Source organism: Pinus tabuliformis, chromosome 5_1 (genome assembly GCF_031772625.1).
Source record: "Pinus tabuliformis cultivar Carrire ecotype Pingquan chromosome 5_1, CPIR1, whole genome shotgun sequence".
In the NCBI taxonomy this organism is placed as follows: domain Eukaryota; kingdom Viridiplantae; phylum Streptophyta; class Pinopsida; order Pinales; family Pinaceae; genus Pinus; species Pinus tabuliformis.
In genome coordinates this window covers 659,865,672-659,881,106 of record NC_142305.1, presented here as the reverse complement: position 1 = coordinate 659,881,106, position 15,435 = coordinate 659,865,672, and positions in this window count along the sequence as shown.

The following is a 15,435-nucleotide window of genomic DNA, read 5'->3' as shown; positions in this document are numbered from 1 at the left end:
TAGGAAAGTGGATTTCGGGTGGAAGAAGGACCGTAAGAGGTATTCTTCCATTTGGCTCTGATTCCATTCATAACACGACACATAGCAGAGTAGTGGAGAGGGGAAACTGCTTTATCGGGCGGTTAAAGCCCACGCTTGTTATCTACCCAAAATCAGGGTGAACTGTGGGATCTATTAAGGATAGATCAACGGCGGAGGTTATAACTTAAGTTTTTTTATCGCTGATTAGAGTTTGAATGGAGACTGCAATGGAGAGGCAATGGATGAGTGCGGACCCGATGACAATTATGAATGCGGGTTTATAATGTTTGAAGCCCTACCTATGTGTTTCGCTCGGGTTATTCCTTTGTATTCCGATATAATTGAACTCTCACAGTTAAAGGTAAGTTATGCATTAAAATATATGTAACCAAGGTTTAAAGAGAGAAAGGTTATATATATATGGTTAAGGGGTAACAAAGGTTTAGAAAGGTGAATAAGTCCCGATATTAACATTAATGAAAGTTATGAGGGGTTTTAAAGTCCCGATAGGAAGGACTTAATGAAAGGCTTTAATAAAGTCTTATGTGAAGGCTTGAGGGTTGATTGAGGTGCCGATAAGTGGATATTACCTAAGGGTTAGACTATGTTGGTTAGTCTATAAATTATTACCATTCATGGTTGAAGATTTAACTCCTTGGTGAGTTAAATTTTTGGGGAAAATGTACTTATGAATTTTACATGCATACTATGGGTGTAAGCGGAGGTAACCCTGGCATCAACCACCTACCGGAGTCACAAGTTACCTACAATAGGCAATTTGTTGAGAAATTCATCAAAGAAAATGAGGACCTGGTGAACTGCACAAAGTATTGGTCAAATAATGATGAAAGAATCAAGAAAGACAAAAACAGTATGTATGACACCGTGTCTGTTTGTTCCCATTTCTATTTTGCTGCGACTATGCTATGTAGACTATTTGACAAACCCGACAGTAACAAATTCTCCTTAGAATGGTTGCCCTTAATAGATGCAACTGTTAATGCAACAATAATAGATTGGGTACAAATCCTGTCTGATAATTTAGCTAAAGCAATTACAGATTATATAAGGAAAAGAGGTATTGCTTCGACGGTTTTCCCTCCAGTTTTGATGAGTGCTTATGTAATGGAAGCTATTTGTTTTGATTCTAAATTCCCTCTTATGGGATGGAAGTGGACTATTCAAGATCCACTTCCTATTCACATCCACCACAAAGACACGTGGGGACCCAATTTTGAACTACATGTTTTCAAGATTTGTCATGGGGTTATGCTTCCTATCAATTAACGAATTTATAACCGAGATGCCCCTAGATTATCCCAAGAAGCCGAGATAGACATCCTCCCAGTAGCCCGATGGTTTTGGGAAGAGATATTTACATATATCAGAGTATTTGGCAGCATCGCCTCTCCCCATGTTCTCCCTTTATATGTCCCAGATAAATTAATGGCTAGAGAGATAACCTATCAAACATGTAGTGAAGAAGGGATGAGCAAAACATTGAAGGAGTCAAAAAAGGCCATTTGGCCTCAATTTCCTATGTCATGTGGAGTGTTTGCATTAAATGACCTTGGACATGCGTTCAGGGTTGTAGATAGTATGTTGTCTCTACGATTACCTTAGTTCCCCGAAAGACAATACGACCCATTCGGTATTGTCAAGGATTTTACCACTGTGGTAAAAATAAATATATTCAGCAATGAGAAGCACCCATTTGATGATGTTTTCTTACAGAAGAATACCTTCAAAGAAGTGAAGCATATGGAATAGATACTTTTTTATCAGGAGGGCCTTGAAGTATTTTATAGCTATAGAGAAAAGAGATTACCAAAGGTCCCATTGGACAAATTTTTAATTGAACCAATAAGGGAGCCCACTCCCAGTGTAAGCATAGATGGTGACTCTAAGGAAAAATATAAAACTAATTTTGGAAAGGAATCCCGAGAGAAATCTGCCAAGGGATCTGAGAAGTCATCAGAAAATTGGAAAAGCAGTAGCAGGGAATCAATCCAGGGTACAGCCCAGTCTGCAGCAAAGACATATGAATAGACTTTGACCATCAAGCAGACAGAAACCCATAGTCCGTCTATACAACTTATAAAGCCTTGGGTAATTAATTTGGAAGAGGAGTGGGATAATTTCAACAAAAAACTCAACACAGAGGAACAAGAACCAGAGATGCAAATGACACATCAGGAAACAACTCCGGAAATTATAATAGGGGGAACTGTGAATACTCAAGAAATAGAACACATTCCTGTTACCCCCACCTTCGAGATTGTTTTAAGAATAGAAGAAATTCCCCCTCTTGATGTGTTTTACAGCCCACAGCAGAAGGCCATTGTTAAGAGACAGAGAAAGAAAAGAAAATTGGAATCCACAACTACTACCACTCCAGAGAATGAGCTGATGGATTTCCTCTGAAGAGACTCATCCACTGACCCATCAGCCAACCTCACAAAACTCTCGCAGTTCACAGGTGCATACGCTATGGCAATTATTGACAAAGCAACAAATATACAACTGTTGCTTAAAGAAAAATAAGACAAAATTTTGTCACTCGAACAGCAGTTACAACAAGCCAAAACCAACCAACAAGTAGAAATACAATTGGCTAAGCTATAACAGGAGTTCCAACAAATGCAAATAGAACATCAAAGCCGTTTGGCAGATAAGGAGGCACAGATACATAGCATAACAGATCTGCATAAGGACAACCCAAAGATTGATCAATTTGTCACCGAAGCACTCAACCTCAACTCCCAACTTACACACCAAAAACAATTGCTATGCCAAAGAATATCGCGGTGGAACTCTCACTGCGAAATAAGCAACAAATTAACAAGCCAAGTTGTGGAAATGCAACTTGAATATGATGAAATTCTTAAAAAGGTTTCATATTTCATAACTTGCCAAAATTTTGAGAATGGGAGAAGAGCCGACATGCCCAAACTAGATGAATCACATAAGGAGATCTTATTTGCAATTTGGGGTTCTCAGATCAAAGGGGAAAAACAGGAAACACATGATGTGGCAACAGTGGCAAACAAAGTCATTGAAAGTGTAAATGAAAATTTGCATAGTGCTAATCTTGTGGTAGAGACCACCCCTAGTTTCCTTCCGAATGAAAAACAACTTGAATTACAGTGGAAACATACATAAGAAGAAAGAGCAAAAGCAATTAGGAAAGTGACTAGGTTCAACAGGGAAGCATATTGGCAATATCTAGTAAAACCGCATGACCAGTGGATGACCCTAAGATGCCTAATTATTTCTACCGAGAAAATGGAGCCTGTGATCGTCAATGCCGTGTTTATAGGACAACTGAAAACCAAAGTCGGCCAACCTACACTCCTCAAGACATTGCTAGATATTTGTGATCTGAAAGATCGAATGCAGGATTAGTCATTATGCACATCTCTATTTTTGTTTTATTTTTCTTAAATTGAGGCAGGTTGTCTAAACCTCCTCAACTTTTTTTGTAATAACCTATTTTTAGTTTCGTAAGTTAGTATTTAAACCCCTCTCACGTATTTAGAGAGGGGTCCATAAATTTTATCAAAAACATTCTTCAGAACATGCACTTTGTCCCTTTGAGGAAGTTCTGGTGAAACTAATGGAACAAGATTTATTTTCTACTTGAATTTGACATCTTCTACTGAAATTGCACTTATGTACTCTTAGATGATGTTTGATGATTTGAAAGTAGTTCAATATTGCTGGAGCACATGAGTAGAACATATTATAAATGGTACTATTATCTCTTAATTCTTTTTACTTATGCATCACAGAATACATTATCTTCAAGTTATTTATGTATGAAAGTTTGAATTTTTTATTGCCATTATTGCACTATTGTATGATGATGATTTATAGTTTATGATAAATACATGAATGATTTTTATGCTTTATGTTATGAAACCAACTCACAAAAAGATAGAAAAAATAGATCAACGCATTATAATTCAGCCTCTTCGAGGGGGCAACCTCCTTTACATTACATAAATGAACAATTCTTGGATGATACAAATGACAAGACCTCCTTTCTATATATAGGAGTCTAAGGGGTCATAATATAATCAGAGACGACATAACAATAATAATGTAAGGGCACAATAATAACAACAGTGGGCTTCTATGGGGCACAATAATAACAATATGGGAACTACATGGGTACAACAATATAATAAGGGGGTTGTACTAATAACAATAAGGGGTTACATTAGCAGTATAGGGGCCTAACATGCCCCTCTCCTTCAAAAAGTGTTGTCCTCAATGCTTGAGTAGTTCTTGATGATTCTATATAAAATTCTTGTCCTCCCATGTGGAATCTTCAGCTGGTAAGTTCTTCCACTTGATGAGATACTCTGAAATTGATCGATTTCATAGCTTTCAGGTTCTTTTTTCTATGACTGCTCCATGTTCCAATATGATTTTTCCTTTCTCTTCAAGTTCTAGCAATATTGTTTGAATTGGGAAATTTTGCAACTTTTGAATGAGTGGCCACACTTCTTTGTCCTTCTTCCTTTCATCCCTTGCTTCATTTATCCAATCTAGTTGGATAATAGAAATAACATAAAACAATGCTTCCAAATCCTCATCCTTTCTTGAGAGTGCATCTGCAACAAAAATTTTCTTCCCTTTTGTATAGATGATGTCAAAGTCATAACCCAACATATTTGTGACCCATTTTTCTGTTCTTCTAAAGATAATATTTGTTCTAAAAGGTATTTAAGACTACGATGATCCATCGAGAACCCATCGAGAACTTCTTGTTGATGCTCGATGTGATCTTTCACTGCTTGAACCTTTTTCTTCTTGATATGTCCTTCTATCTTGAGAGTTTGAGTGGTAATTCTTGCCAAGGTTTTACAAGATATCGTCGGATTAATTTCTTCTTTCTCTGGGGTTGGATCCTAGCATATATCCTCTTCTTTTGATGTTTCTTGATCCTTTTCTTTCTCCTCTTCATACTCTATGTAAAATTATTTCTTCTCAACACACTTATGACCTTTAGTGCATTTTCTTTCACAATTGTAACAAAGCCCTTTTTTTCTTTTTTCTTCCAATTGTTGTTGTGTAAGCCTTGTAGGTTGTGGAAGGCCAAGAGAAGAAAAACTTCCATAATTATAGTCATGAGCGGTGGGATTCCTTGTTTTCATAATTTCGCTTTCAATTTTTCTTGCCAACTCGAATGCCTCCTCCAATGAATCAGGTTCCCAAAAACGAACCTCATGTTGAACATTATCCTTTAAAGTCCCTATGAAGACATCAATCCTTTGCTTCTATGGAATATAATTTACCCTTCTATTCAATTTTTGAAAGTCTTCAATGTCCTCTTCCTTTGAACCCTTTTGTTTGAGATCTATCAATTGGCTAAAGAGGGAGTTTCTCTTTGTATCCTCATAATGTGCTATCATTTCCTCCGTGAAAATTAACCAACTGACAAGTGGTTTATGAGAACAGAGCCCTTTATACCATAAAAATTGATTCGGTTCTAAATAATTAGATGCAATACATACCGTTTGTAACAGTGGTACACCATGTAGATCAAAATATTTCTCCATATATAGTATCCAATTTAGCAGATCCTTGCCATCAAACTTCCTCATCTCGCTTTTTCTTGATTTTAGGAGCTCAATCTTGAAACGACTGTAACTCTATAATTTCGGATCTTCCAATTTTGAAATCACGACCTGCAATAGCACTTTGCATCCTCTTTCCAATACCACCAGTCTTATCCAAATTGGATTCTCCAAGGAAAAGTTATGACAAATCTCCCACGGTGACCTGATTATAGACTAGTTTAGTAGAACTAACTTGTTCAACGTGACACGTGTCACTGTTTCGACCTTTGGATCTAAATAATGTACAGAAGAAACTAAATTCCGTCCTCTTTCTGTAACTTCTTACGAAATTTCAATCTGATGGTCAGAGAGAAAGTTATGACGATTTTCCCCAAGTCACCTGTTTGGAATGTAATTCGGGAGTCTGGAAAAAGGCCAACTTCCTCAGATCATATCTCCGAAAATAAAGCGTGAAAAACTCTTAAATTTGGAACCGAGGTTTAGAACGATTTCAACCCAAATGGGTTTTTTTAAGCATCTGAAACGTCACAGAAAAAAGTTATAGTGCAAATGCCACGATGACCTATTTGGAGCAGAAAAACCCCAGAATCCAAAGCTCTAATACCAAATGTTATAAAACCAGCTCACAAAAATATAGAAAAGATATATGAATGCCTTAGAAATAAGCCTCTTCGAGGGGGAAACCTCCTTTACATTACACAAATGAACAATTCTTGGATGATACAAATGAAAATACCTCATTTATATATATAGGAGTCTAAGGGGTCATAATGTAATCAAAGCCGACATAACAATAATAATGTAAGGGCATAATAATAACAATAGTGGGCTTCTATGGGGCACAATAATAACAATATGGGGACTACATGGGCACAACAATATAATAAGGGGGTTGTACTAATAATAATAAGGGGTTACACTAGTAGTATAGGGACCTAACATACTAGTCGAAAACATCATTGAGGCGGCTAGTAGGCCTAGGAAAAAAAGGAACCAAAAAAAAGAAAAAAAATAATAGAATTCTTTACCCTAGGTATCCCTCTTTGGTGAATTCAGATGCTCTTAAATCTCTACAACCAGTAAGAACAAGTTAGCACCATGAGAAAAACTTGATCAGAAATCTTGTCTAGCGAGGTCAAAGTTAAGCTTTCACCTCCTTTTCTCAAATTCTCCAATATGACCAAGGTTGTGTCAGTACATAACCGTCATCCATTTACAACGTCCAACCATCATTCTCCAGCTTTTCCCACTCATTTTTCTCATTGTTCTGAAGAGCTATAGGAAAGTTCTGCTTTTCTACAAGATTGCCAAGATACACAGGGAAAAAGTTTCTTTTACCATATCTCAAAAAATATACGTCTATTGGCCGATATGTTTCATGTGGAGATGCATAGGGATGATAGAAATATGCTCAAGAAATTTTAGCAAACTCCAGTGTATATATTTTCAAAAATCAACCGTCATCACCCACAACCACTTTTAACTTTTCTTGATATTCATGCATTCATTTGCTAAGATGTTTTATGGGGATATTCATAAGAATCATGGAAAAATTCTCATTTTTCTTAGGTGAATCCAATCTAATGATTTTGAGATATGGATTAAACAATTCTGCTACAGGTTTGTCCTGTAGTGCTACAAGATTTACCAAAATTGCGACAGGATTGTGATATGCATAGAGAATGAGTTGAGAGCCTATGTTTTCCATGGAGGAATGAAGCAAGAGGTCCACCACACCACCATAACCCATCCTCCACACCATTTAGCCACTCCTCCACCCAAATAATCATCTTTGTCCATAAAAAACCCCATTTTTCGCACTCCTTTTATTATTTTCACTGCTACCAAAACTTATGATCCTTGTCCATGAGTTTAACATGAATTATTAGAATTTTCATATGCATTTTGTGAAGGTCATTGTGATCATATGGGGGTCTATGTTACTACTACAGGAAAGAACCCAATCTGGTAGCACTCTTTACAAACCCTCAAAGACCATATTCAAAAGAACTTGGAAGCACCAAAATGAAAAATTGACCATAACGAAGCATTAAATGATCATATCTTTGATCTTGGGCAACCTAAAACATTCGCCAGGGCTGCGACAAGGTCATTTTTCACCTTCAACAACAACATTTGGTTCATCTTTTGAAGAACCTGTATTGTCAAAAGTTTTTCATTCATGCATATTTCAGGACAAAAAAAATAAAAAATTCAGAGAAAAGCCAATGCATGAAGAAACAAGCATAAGAAGATGAAACATTAAGAACCCAATAGACTAGGCATTACCTTTATTCAAAAACACCATGCAACCATCAAAGGATTAGCACTAGTAGCTTCAGAACCACCAAAAGCAACTTTAATAGTCATATCAGCAACCTACATATCATCTACAAAAATACATCAAGGGTAAGGCCCAGGTATGCAATCCTTAAAACCTCTCCTACAAACTTATTTTAGCTAAAATAAATGCTAAATAATTTATCTATCTTAATGCCTACTAAGTTTAAAAATTGTGTAAACAACTTAAATATTTTAGCTATCTTAATGTTTACTAAGTAATGCTTACTAAGTTTAAAACTCACCTAAATTTAAACAAAAAATAAGTTAAAATAACTATAATCAACCTTTCAAATTACTAAGGTATACATATATAAACAATTTTTAAAACATCTCAATAAAGAATAACAGTTGGAGTCCATTATTCTATGTAAAAAATAACATATACTTGGAAGCTTTAATGATCTAGGCACAACATCCATAGGCAATCGTGGTATGCTAAGAAAAAAATCTTCATTTATGAAAAGTGGAAAAATATTTCCACTTTGAAACATCATAATAGATAATGAAACATCAAGTTCATTATTCCGTCTACCAAATAACATAAGAATTAAACAAATACCCAATAAAAACATCAAAAAATGGCATCACTATGTTTTTAGTTACAGAGTGCTAATCGGTATCACAGTGGTGCTCAACATATGTTTTAAAAAATGAAAACAACATAATATTTGCAAGAATATGTAAGATCATACACCTTGAAACCTTAAATCTCAACGAAAATTACCAGCAGGAAGTGTTCGTATGGAAACAATACGATTTGTATTTGGAACAAGTTACAAAACATTTCCATTTTCAATCAGATCATTGAAATGTTGAAGTGATCAGACATAGAAGACAATTTTTTTGAAGATGGATGCATCAGCAATAACTGTCGGTGTGCAAATTCTGGACAACAAATCATATACCTCCAATGACACATTAGTGTAACTAAACATAGCTACTTTTAATTCAATTGTACAAAAAGGAAGGTACCCTGGCATTTACTATTAATATCTTTAGAAATAATATCCAACAATCTCCATTAAAAGCCTCAATCATCTTCAAAATATTCCAAATTTCGTTCATTGTAAGTCTGGCCAAATTGAAAATTGTTAATTTCTTCAAGTGACCAAACAGACGTAGAACCATTTTTTACAATGCATAGAAGTTGGTTCTTCTGTAATTCCAATTATATGCATCATATGTCATTGATAGGAAGAAATGAAAACTCCACTCGTTTATTTTAAGATCCAACTAATAGATAGGGTAACCATATGCAGGGTAGTCATCATAATCTAGGTCCAAATATAATTAAAAAACCTTTCCTTTATAGAAGATAGTCCCTTTTGGCAGTGTTATTCTACTATAAGGAAGTTATGTCCTTTTCCAAACCATGTCAATGTTGCTACAAATAAAAAAAATTGAATGCATGTTTTTGTATATATGTTTCGGCACAAGCCAACCATAATTTCGTGGACTCAATTTTTCCAAGAGAGAAAAGAATCCCAACTCCTCAAGACAAAGAAATCCAAGATTTATAAAAGTCTTTGTAAAAGGGTTGACCAGAAAATAATTCTCTGAATGTAAAATGGTTGTAGGTGTAGTGTACACAATCATTGATCCAACCATGCATTGAATTTCATATCCAAAATGAAGAAAAGGAAAAATAATTTAAGATATGCAACCTTTATCATTAAGGTATGCCACTACAAGGAAGTTATGCTCAGATGATCTTGGAGAGTAACAAATCCAAATGTTTTCTAAACAGATTGATTGCAAACAATTAGGAAAAACATATTTTGAAAAAAAAAACGTTTTTTTTCTTTTTTAACAAAGCAATAAAAATCTTATTAGAACCCATAAAGGAAGCCAATTAAATACAATCTCAATAATCTAAAATGGAAAAAATTCCAAATAGTTGGATGCATGGAAAATTGAACACCTTTGCTAAAAGAAAAGTAAAAATGGTACATTAAATAGAGAAAGAAAAATGTGAAAAAATATTCCCCATATCAAACATATATATTATCATATTCAAACAAGTTAAAATATCATCCATAATAATCACTATGTCTCAAAAATAATATCATATTAGATAATGATTAGTAGCACATTACAATAATATCATTAGAAATACATTGTATCATATTAGACCATCCTTATTAGCATATTGCAATATATTGCAACATATTAGAAAACATGTCTTCAGTTTACAATGCATTGTAGAAATTCACACTACATTGTATCATATTAGAATACATCTCTTGGGTCTAGAACACATAATCCCATATTATAATACATTGTAAAGTTCAACAAACCACACCTAAAAACAAACTTTCAAAATATTAAGTTATGTGAAGTATACACAAAACATTAACCAAAGAACCCATAAATTAATTTTCAAACTAAAAAAATTCGTCCAAAAAATATTGAAACCAACCATATCATATACATAGAGGATAAATGTCGCAAATCTAATAAAAATTCCAACTCACTCAATAAAATATCTTAACAATGCTACCTTTACCAAACTAACAATGTTACCTACAATCTTGCTACACCAATATTGCATTCCTTGATATGCAATATTTTAATAGTTAAATGCAAATTTTAGCACATTAATATTGCATTCTAAAGCATCACTGTCAAGTGCCATTTTAATTCACGAAATATGATTTCAAATATGAAAAATTTATTTTTCAATAGTATAAACAATCGATCACAAGCATCGTCCATAAACTCCCTAACATATATATTTACAACATGCAACCAAATACTATGAAGGTATTTTTCATTCTTACAAACTATTTTTATACATATGTATTTTTTTTCCATTGTTTCATTAGACAGTCGTTGTGCCAACATGAAATTTTAAGGCTAACTACCTTCATTGCCCCACCCCTTGCCGTCATTCACCTACATTCTCAGCACTACCAGAGAGGCTCTAAAACTATGCTAAGTTTTTCCTCCACAGGAAATGGCTTATTTTGGTTTGAGTAGGTACAATAAAGGTTGTAGGCCTTTATTTCTCTTGTGATATATTTGGATTCCAATGATTGATTATTTTCCAATGTATTATTCTCCTCAACATCTATGGCCAGAGTACCATGCAACACCGTGAATTCAACCACTATGTTTCGATACTCTAGCCATTAAATTATGGTTACAATAATTTCTTTTTCTCCATTGATTTTGTGGCATCCATGCCAAGTTTTGATCCATAGCTTTCTTGTTTCAATGCTACATTCTCCAGATTTACAAACAATTGACATCTAGGTAATGGAATTCCTCAACCATTCCTTTATTTAATTTGCAACACTTAAATCCTGATGGTAATTCCCAAATACGTGTCATGGATGAAGGTTAGGGTTTATTTTCTTAATAATTTTGGCATCTTTGGTTTTGAGAGTTCTTTGATATTGACGTTGCTGGCTAATTCACTTTTGACATGGGCTTCTGATGAGCCTCATCATTGGGTAATTATATGGGCCTTAATTCACCTCCTAGCTTAGTCAAACCAACTTTTCTCACAACTTATTACATGTTTTTTATTATATTTTGTTCATGAGATGAGTTAGAGTGGGATATCATGACTAGTGGACTAATATGCATTGAATGCAGGTTTGAAGGAAAAAATCAAGGAATTTTGGCAAAAACTAAGGTTGAAATTCGAATGGAACAAGGGAGAGGGATTGTAGGAGGTAAATCCACGTCATTTACTTCTCCCCCATTCGAATCGTCCTCCATTTATCACACCAGATCGGAGTGCAAGCAGCCAAGTCATGAGGATTAGAAGGCAGCTGAGCAAGTGAGAGACAAAGAGCTCGTTTATCTCGAGTTTGGGAGCCGAGCTTCCGTAATTTTAAGGAAGTCGTCGGGAATTTCAGTTATATAAGTAGAGAGTCCGAGAGCCTCATTAGGATTCAAATTTTTGTTGTAAAACTCTTAGTTATTTTCGAGCTTGAGACTTGTGGAAGATTTTGATGTAATTTTATGTTTTGGTAATAAGAATGAGTTTTGTTTTGAGCCAGCACTGAGTTAACTCAGAGGGTTGAAGCTCTTAGGTTAGGGACCAACTCTAGTAGCCAAGGATCCTCTTTTTGTATCTGTATGTTCAGCTTAGTTTCATAGCTTCATTGTTAATTTGTCTTTAAAGGTATTTTCATTGCAAGCAGTGTAGATTTGATTGGTTGTTTATTAATTTGCTTCCATTTGTGCCTTACTTCAGTAGCAGGTTGGCAGGGATAAAAGAAGCACCACAAGGCTATCATCAGGTGTCTTGGCCTCACTTCTTCCCTTTGGGATCATAATTTGAGGAAGGGACCCTTATGCAGCGCCAAAAACACAAATTTCTATTTCTTTCATAAGCTTCAAGAGTTTACTGTATTTTATCAGTTTTGCAAAGTAGGATTTCATTGTGATATCTTCTATATTCATTATTGTAGTAGATCTCATCCATTATTCCATTCCTTTCAACTACTTTACTCATGCATAAGGTAGACATTTAGTTCATTAATTCCGCTTTTCTAGCTTATGAGAATGCTTCTTGTTTACATGACTTCTTGGAAATTACGCATGTTTGATGCAGATCAGGAACTTTAGAAGTAGACAGAGGTCTCATAGCAAGCAACCACCTTCCAACTCCATTCACCCATAGGCATTCCTCGTTTCCATCAAAACCTTCACCAATTCCATCATTTTACATGGAAATTTCCTCAAGCATTTTGATTGAATCCAACCATCTCCTAAAATTGGTTTTGGGTTCTTAGTTATCCTAGGCCTATTCTCCCTCAATTCAGCCCATCAAATACCTTCCCCAAGCTTCCCATCACCTCCAACACCCATTATTTTTCTCACAACTACATCGTGTAGAAATACAGGGAATCCTATAGGTTTCTAGTACATCCTGTAGATTTTCTTGTAGTGGCCTATTTTAGGCTAAATTGAGGGAAAACCTCTAGGAAGCCCCCAAAGGTCACCCAAGGGTATCCCACAACATCCAACCATCTCCCAAGCCTTCCATCCATCCTCAAACATCCCTAAACCACATGCCACATCACCACAAGAGATTAGTTTGCATATTTGATTTTGCATGAAAAGAACAAAAAGACAAAAACAGATTTTTTTTAGTCCCTTTACTTGCACAAAAGTGATTTTTAATGATTTTAACTTCCATTCTTAGACAGTAGTATTTGGTTCATGCTAATTTAGCATTATTTCAAAACATAGTTTCTTAGCAATTAATTACAAAATGATGTGATTTAGCATTGAATTTCAGTCTTTTCCATTATTGCAATAGATCAACTCTCTTTTAGAGTAGATTTCCCTTTATTTCATCAAGAAACCAAGCTCCTTCTGAATTCATAGAAGTCTGGATTGAAAGCCCCCAGTGGTCTCTCGTCAACTCAACAAGTGACAAATGGCAAAACCATCACTTTTACTTGTGTATACAGCACTGTCACATGCAAGTTTGTACAAACCCAGGGTTGATAAAGTAAAGCTCATAGCCTAGGAGATGCAGCATTCTTGTTGCAATACTAGTGCTCATCACTTTTTGGTGTCGTTCCCATGGAGGTGTCTGAGTAATATGTGATTACTACTTTCTTTCTTCTACTTCTTGTTTCTACTATTCTGCCATTAGTTTCATTTCTACAAAAGTAATTTAGTTTTCTTTTCATTCTGCATTCTTTGCTTTCCTTTCCATTCTGCAAGTTAGATTTCAAGAAATTAGCTAATATTTTCATTCAGTCAGTAGTTCTCATTCAGTCTGCAATTTTAATTATGCAAGTTAGATTTCAATTCAACAATTAGTTTTTCATTCAGTTAGTAGTTTTCATTCCATCTACAAATTCAGTTCTGCAAAGCACTTTCAAAATTTGAAAAAATCACAAAACCAAACCAAAAACATTTCCTTTCATGCCTCATAGGAATAGGGATAACTTGGGGAAATTTTTGCCAAATACCCCCACTACATCCAACATCCAACCTTCCCTCTTCTTCGGTGGCTGTGAATTGGAGGAACCCTTAGGTCAGAAACCATACATATTTGAAGAACCTACAAGAGAATAAGAGGAACCCATTCCTACCGAGCCAATGGCTGAAACAGAAATGACAGAAGGAATAGAGAGAGAGTTGAGGGTGCCTTACCCATCAGCGAAACCAATGGGGACACTAAGATGAAAAATATAAGCCTCTTTGCCCTTCCTCATTTCCATGGCCTAACCATAGAAGACCCCAACACTTTCCTATATGAGTTTGTTGTTATATGTCGAACTTATGACTATACAGATGATGAGCAGAAGTTGAAACTATTTCCATCCACCCTCAAGGATTCAGTGTTACACTGGTTCATGGGTTTACCTGGGGATAGAATCACAACTTGGGCTCAAATGCAGCAAGCCTTCAATAATAAGTATTGAGACTACTGTAGGTCTAAGGATACTAAAGAAGAAATTTTGACGATGACCTTAAGAAATGATGAATCCCTAGAGTATTATGAAAAAAGATTTTAGCTTAGTTACAAAAGGGTCAAGTGCACACTTGACCCTGAGTCACTAAAGCTGGTCCTGCTTAGGGGAGTATGGGAAGATCTTCTGGATACCCTACACTTGTTAGCAGGAGGAGATATCTACTAGTTACCCTATGAGGACATCAAGACTATCTTTAGAAACCATTCTATGGTAGCCAGGAAAAAGGGTAGGGGTAGTCAACCTATGGTCAATACATCCTATTCAAATTCATCCATCAAAGCTAAAATTGGAAACGTGCTGGAAGATTTCAAGAGTGAGATGCTGCAAACCCTTGCCTCACAAATGGACACTATGCACATTAAGAGAAAGCAAGAGGAAGAAGAGAGAGCCTTGGCCATTTTTTCTCTTAGGCACATCAGGAGGCACCCTAGGAATGAATGTCCATTAAATTCTATTGAAATCTGCTCAGACTATGAAGAAAACCACTCCACATATAAGTGCCCTTCTTTGCCTGGACTCAAAGCTGTATATCAAGTTGCTAAAAGGGTCATTGAGCAGCTCTGCTACATAAACTAAAGGAGACCTCATGGGCCTAGGCCACACAAGCAGGGCACGTAAGGGTCATCCCATGTATATTATAACCCAAACCAGGCCACATCCATACCTTCCTGGGGACCCCCTTCTCATCCTTCCTAGTCTACACCTCCTCCTTGGTCCTTTGCATATCACTATCACTCCCAGCTAGCCAACCAGTCATTTCAACCCTATGCTCCACCACAACCTCAATGGAATACACCGCCTCAGGGGTGGAGGCCCCAATTAAAAATGCTCCAACTTTATTGCCTCCACCACCTAGTCAACCATAGCTGTTACACTCTGCTCCACCCAAGCAACCTTAGATGCCTGCCCAGCCAAATATGAACCCAAACAATAGAAAATATCAGTAAGTATACAGTGGAGAGACATCATATCCAGCTTATGTTGTGGAAATCTAGGAAATTAACCTGAGATCTGGGAGAGTTCTCTCGGATAAC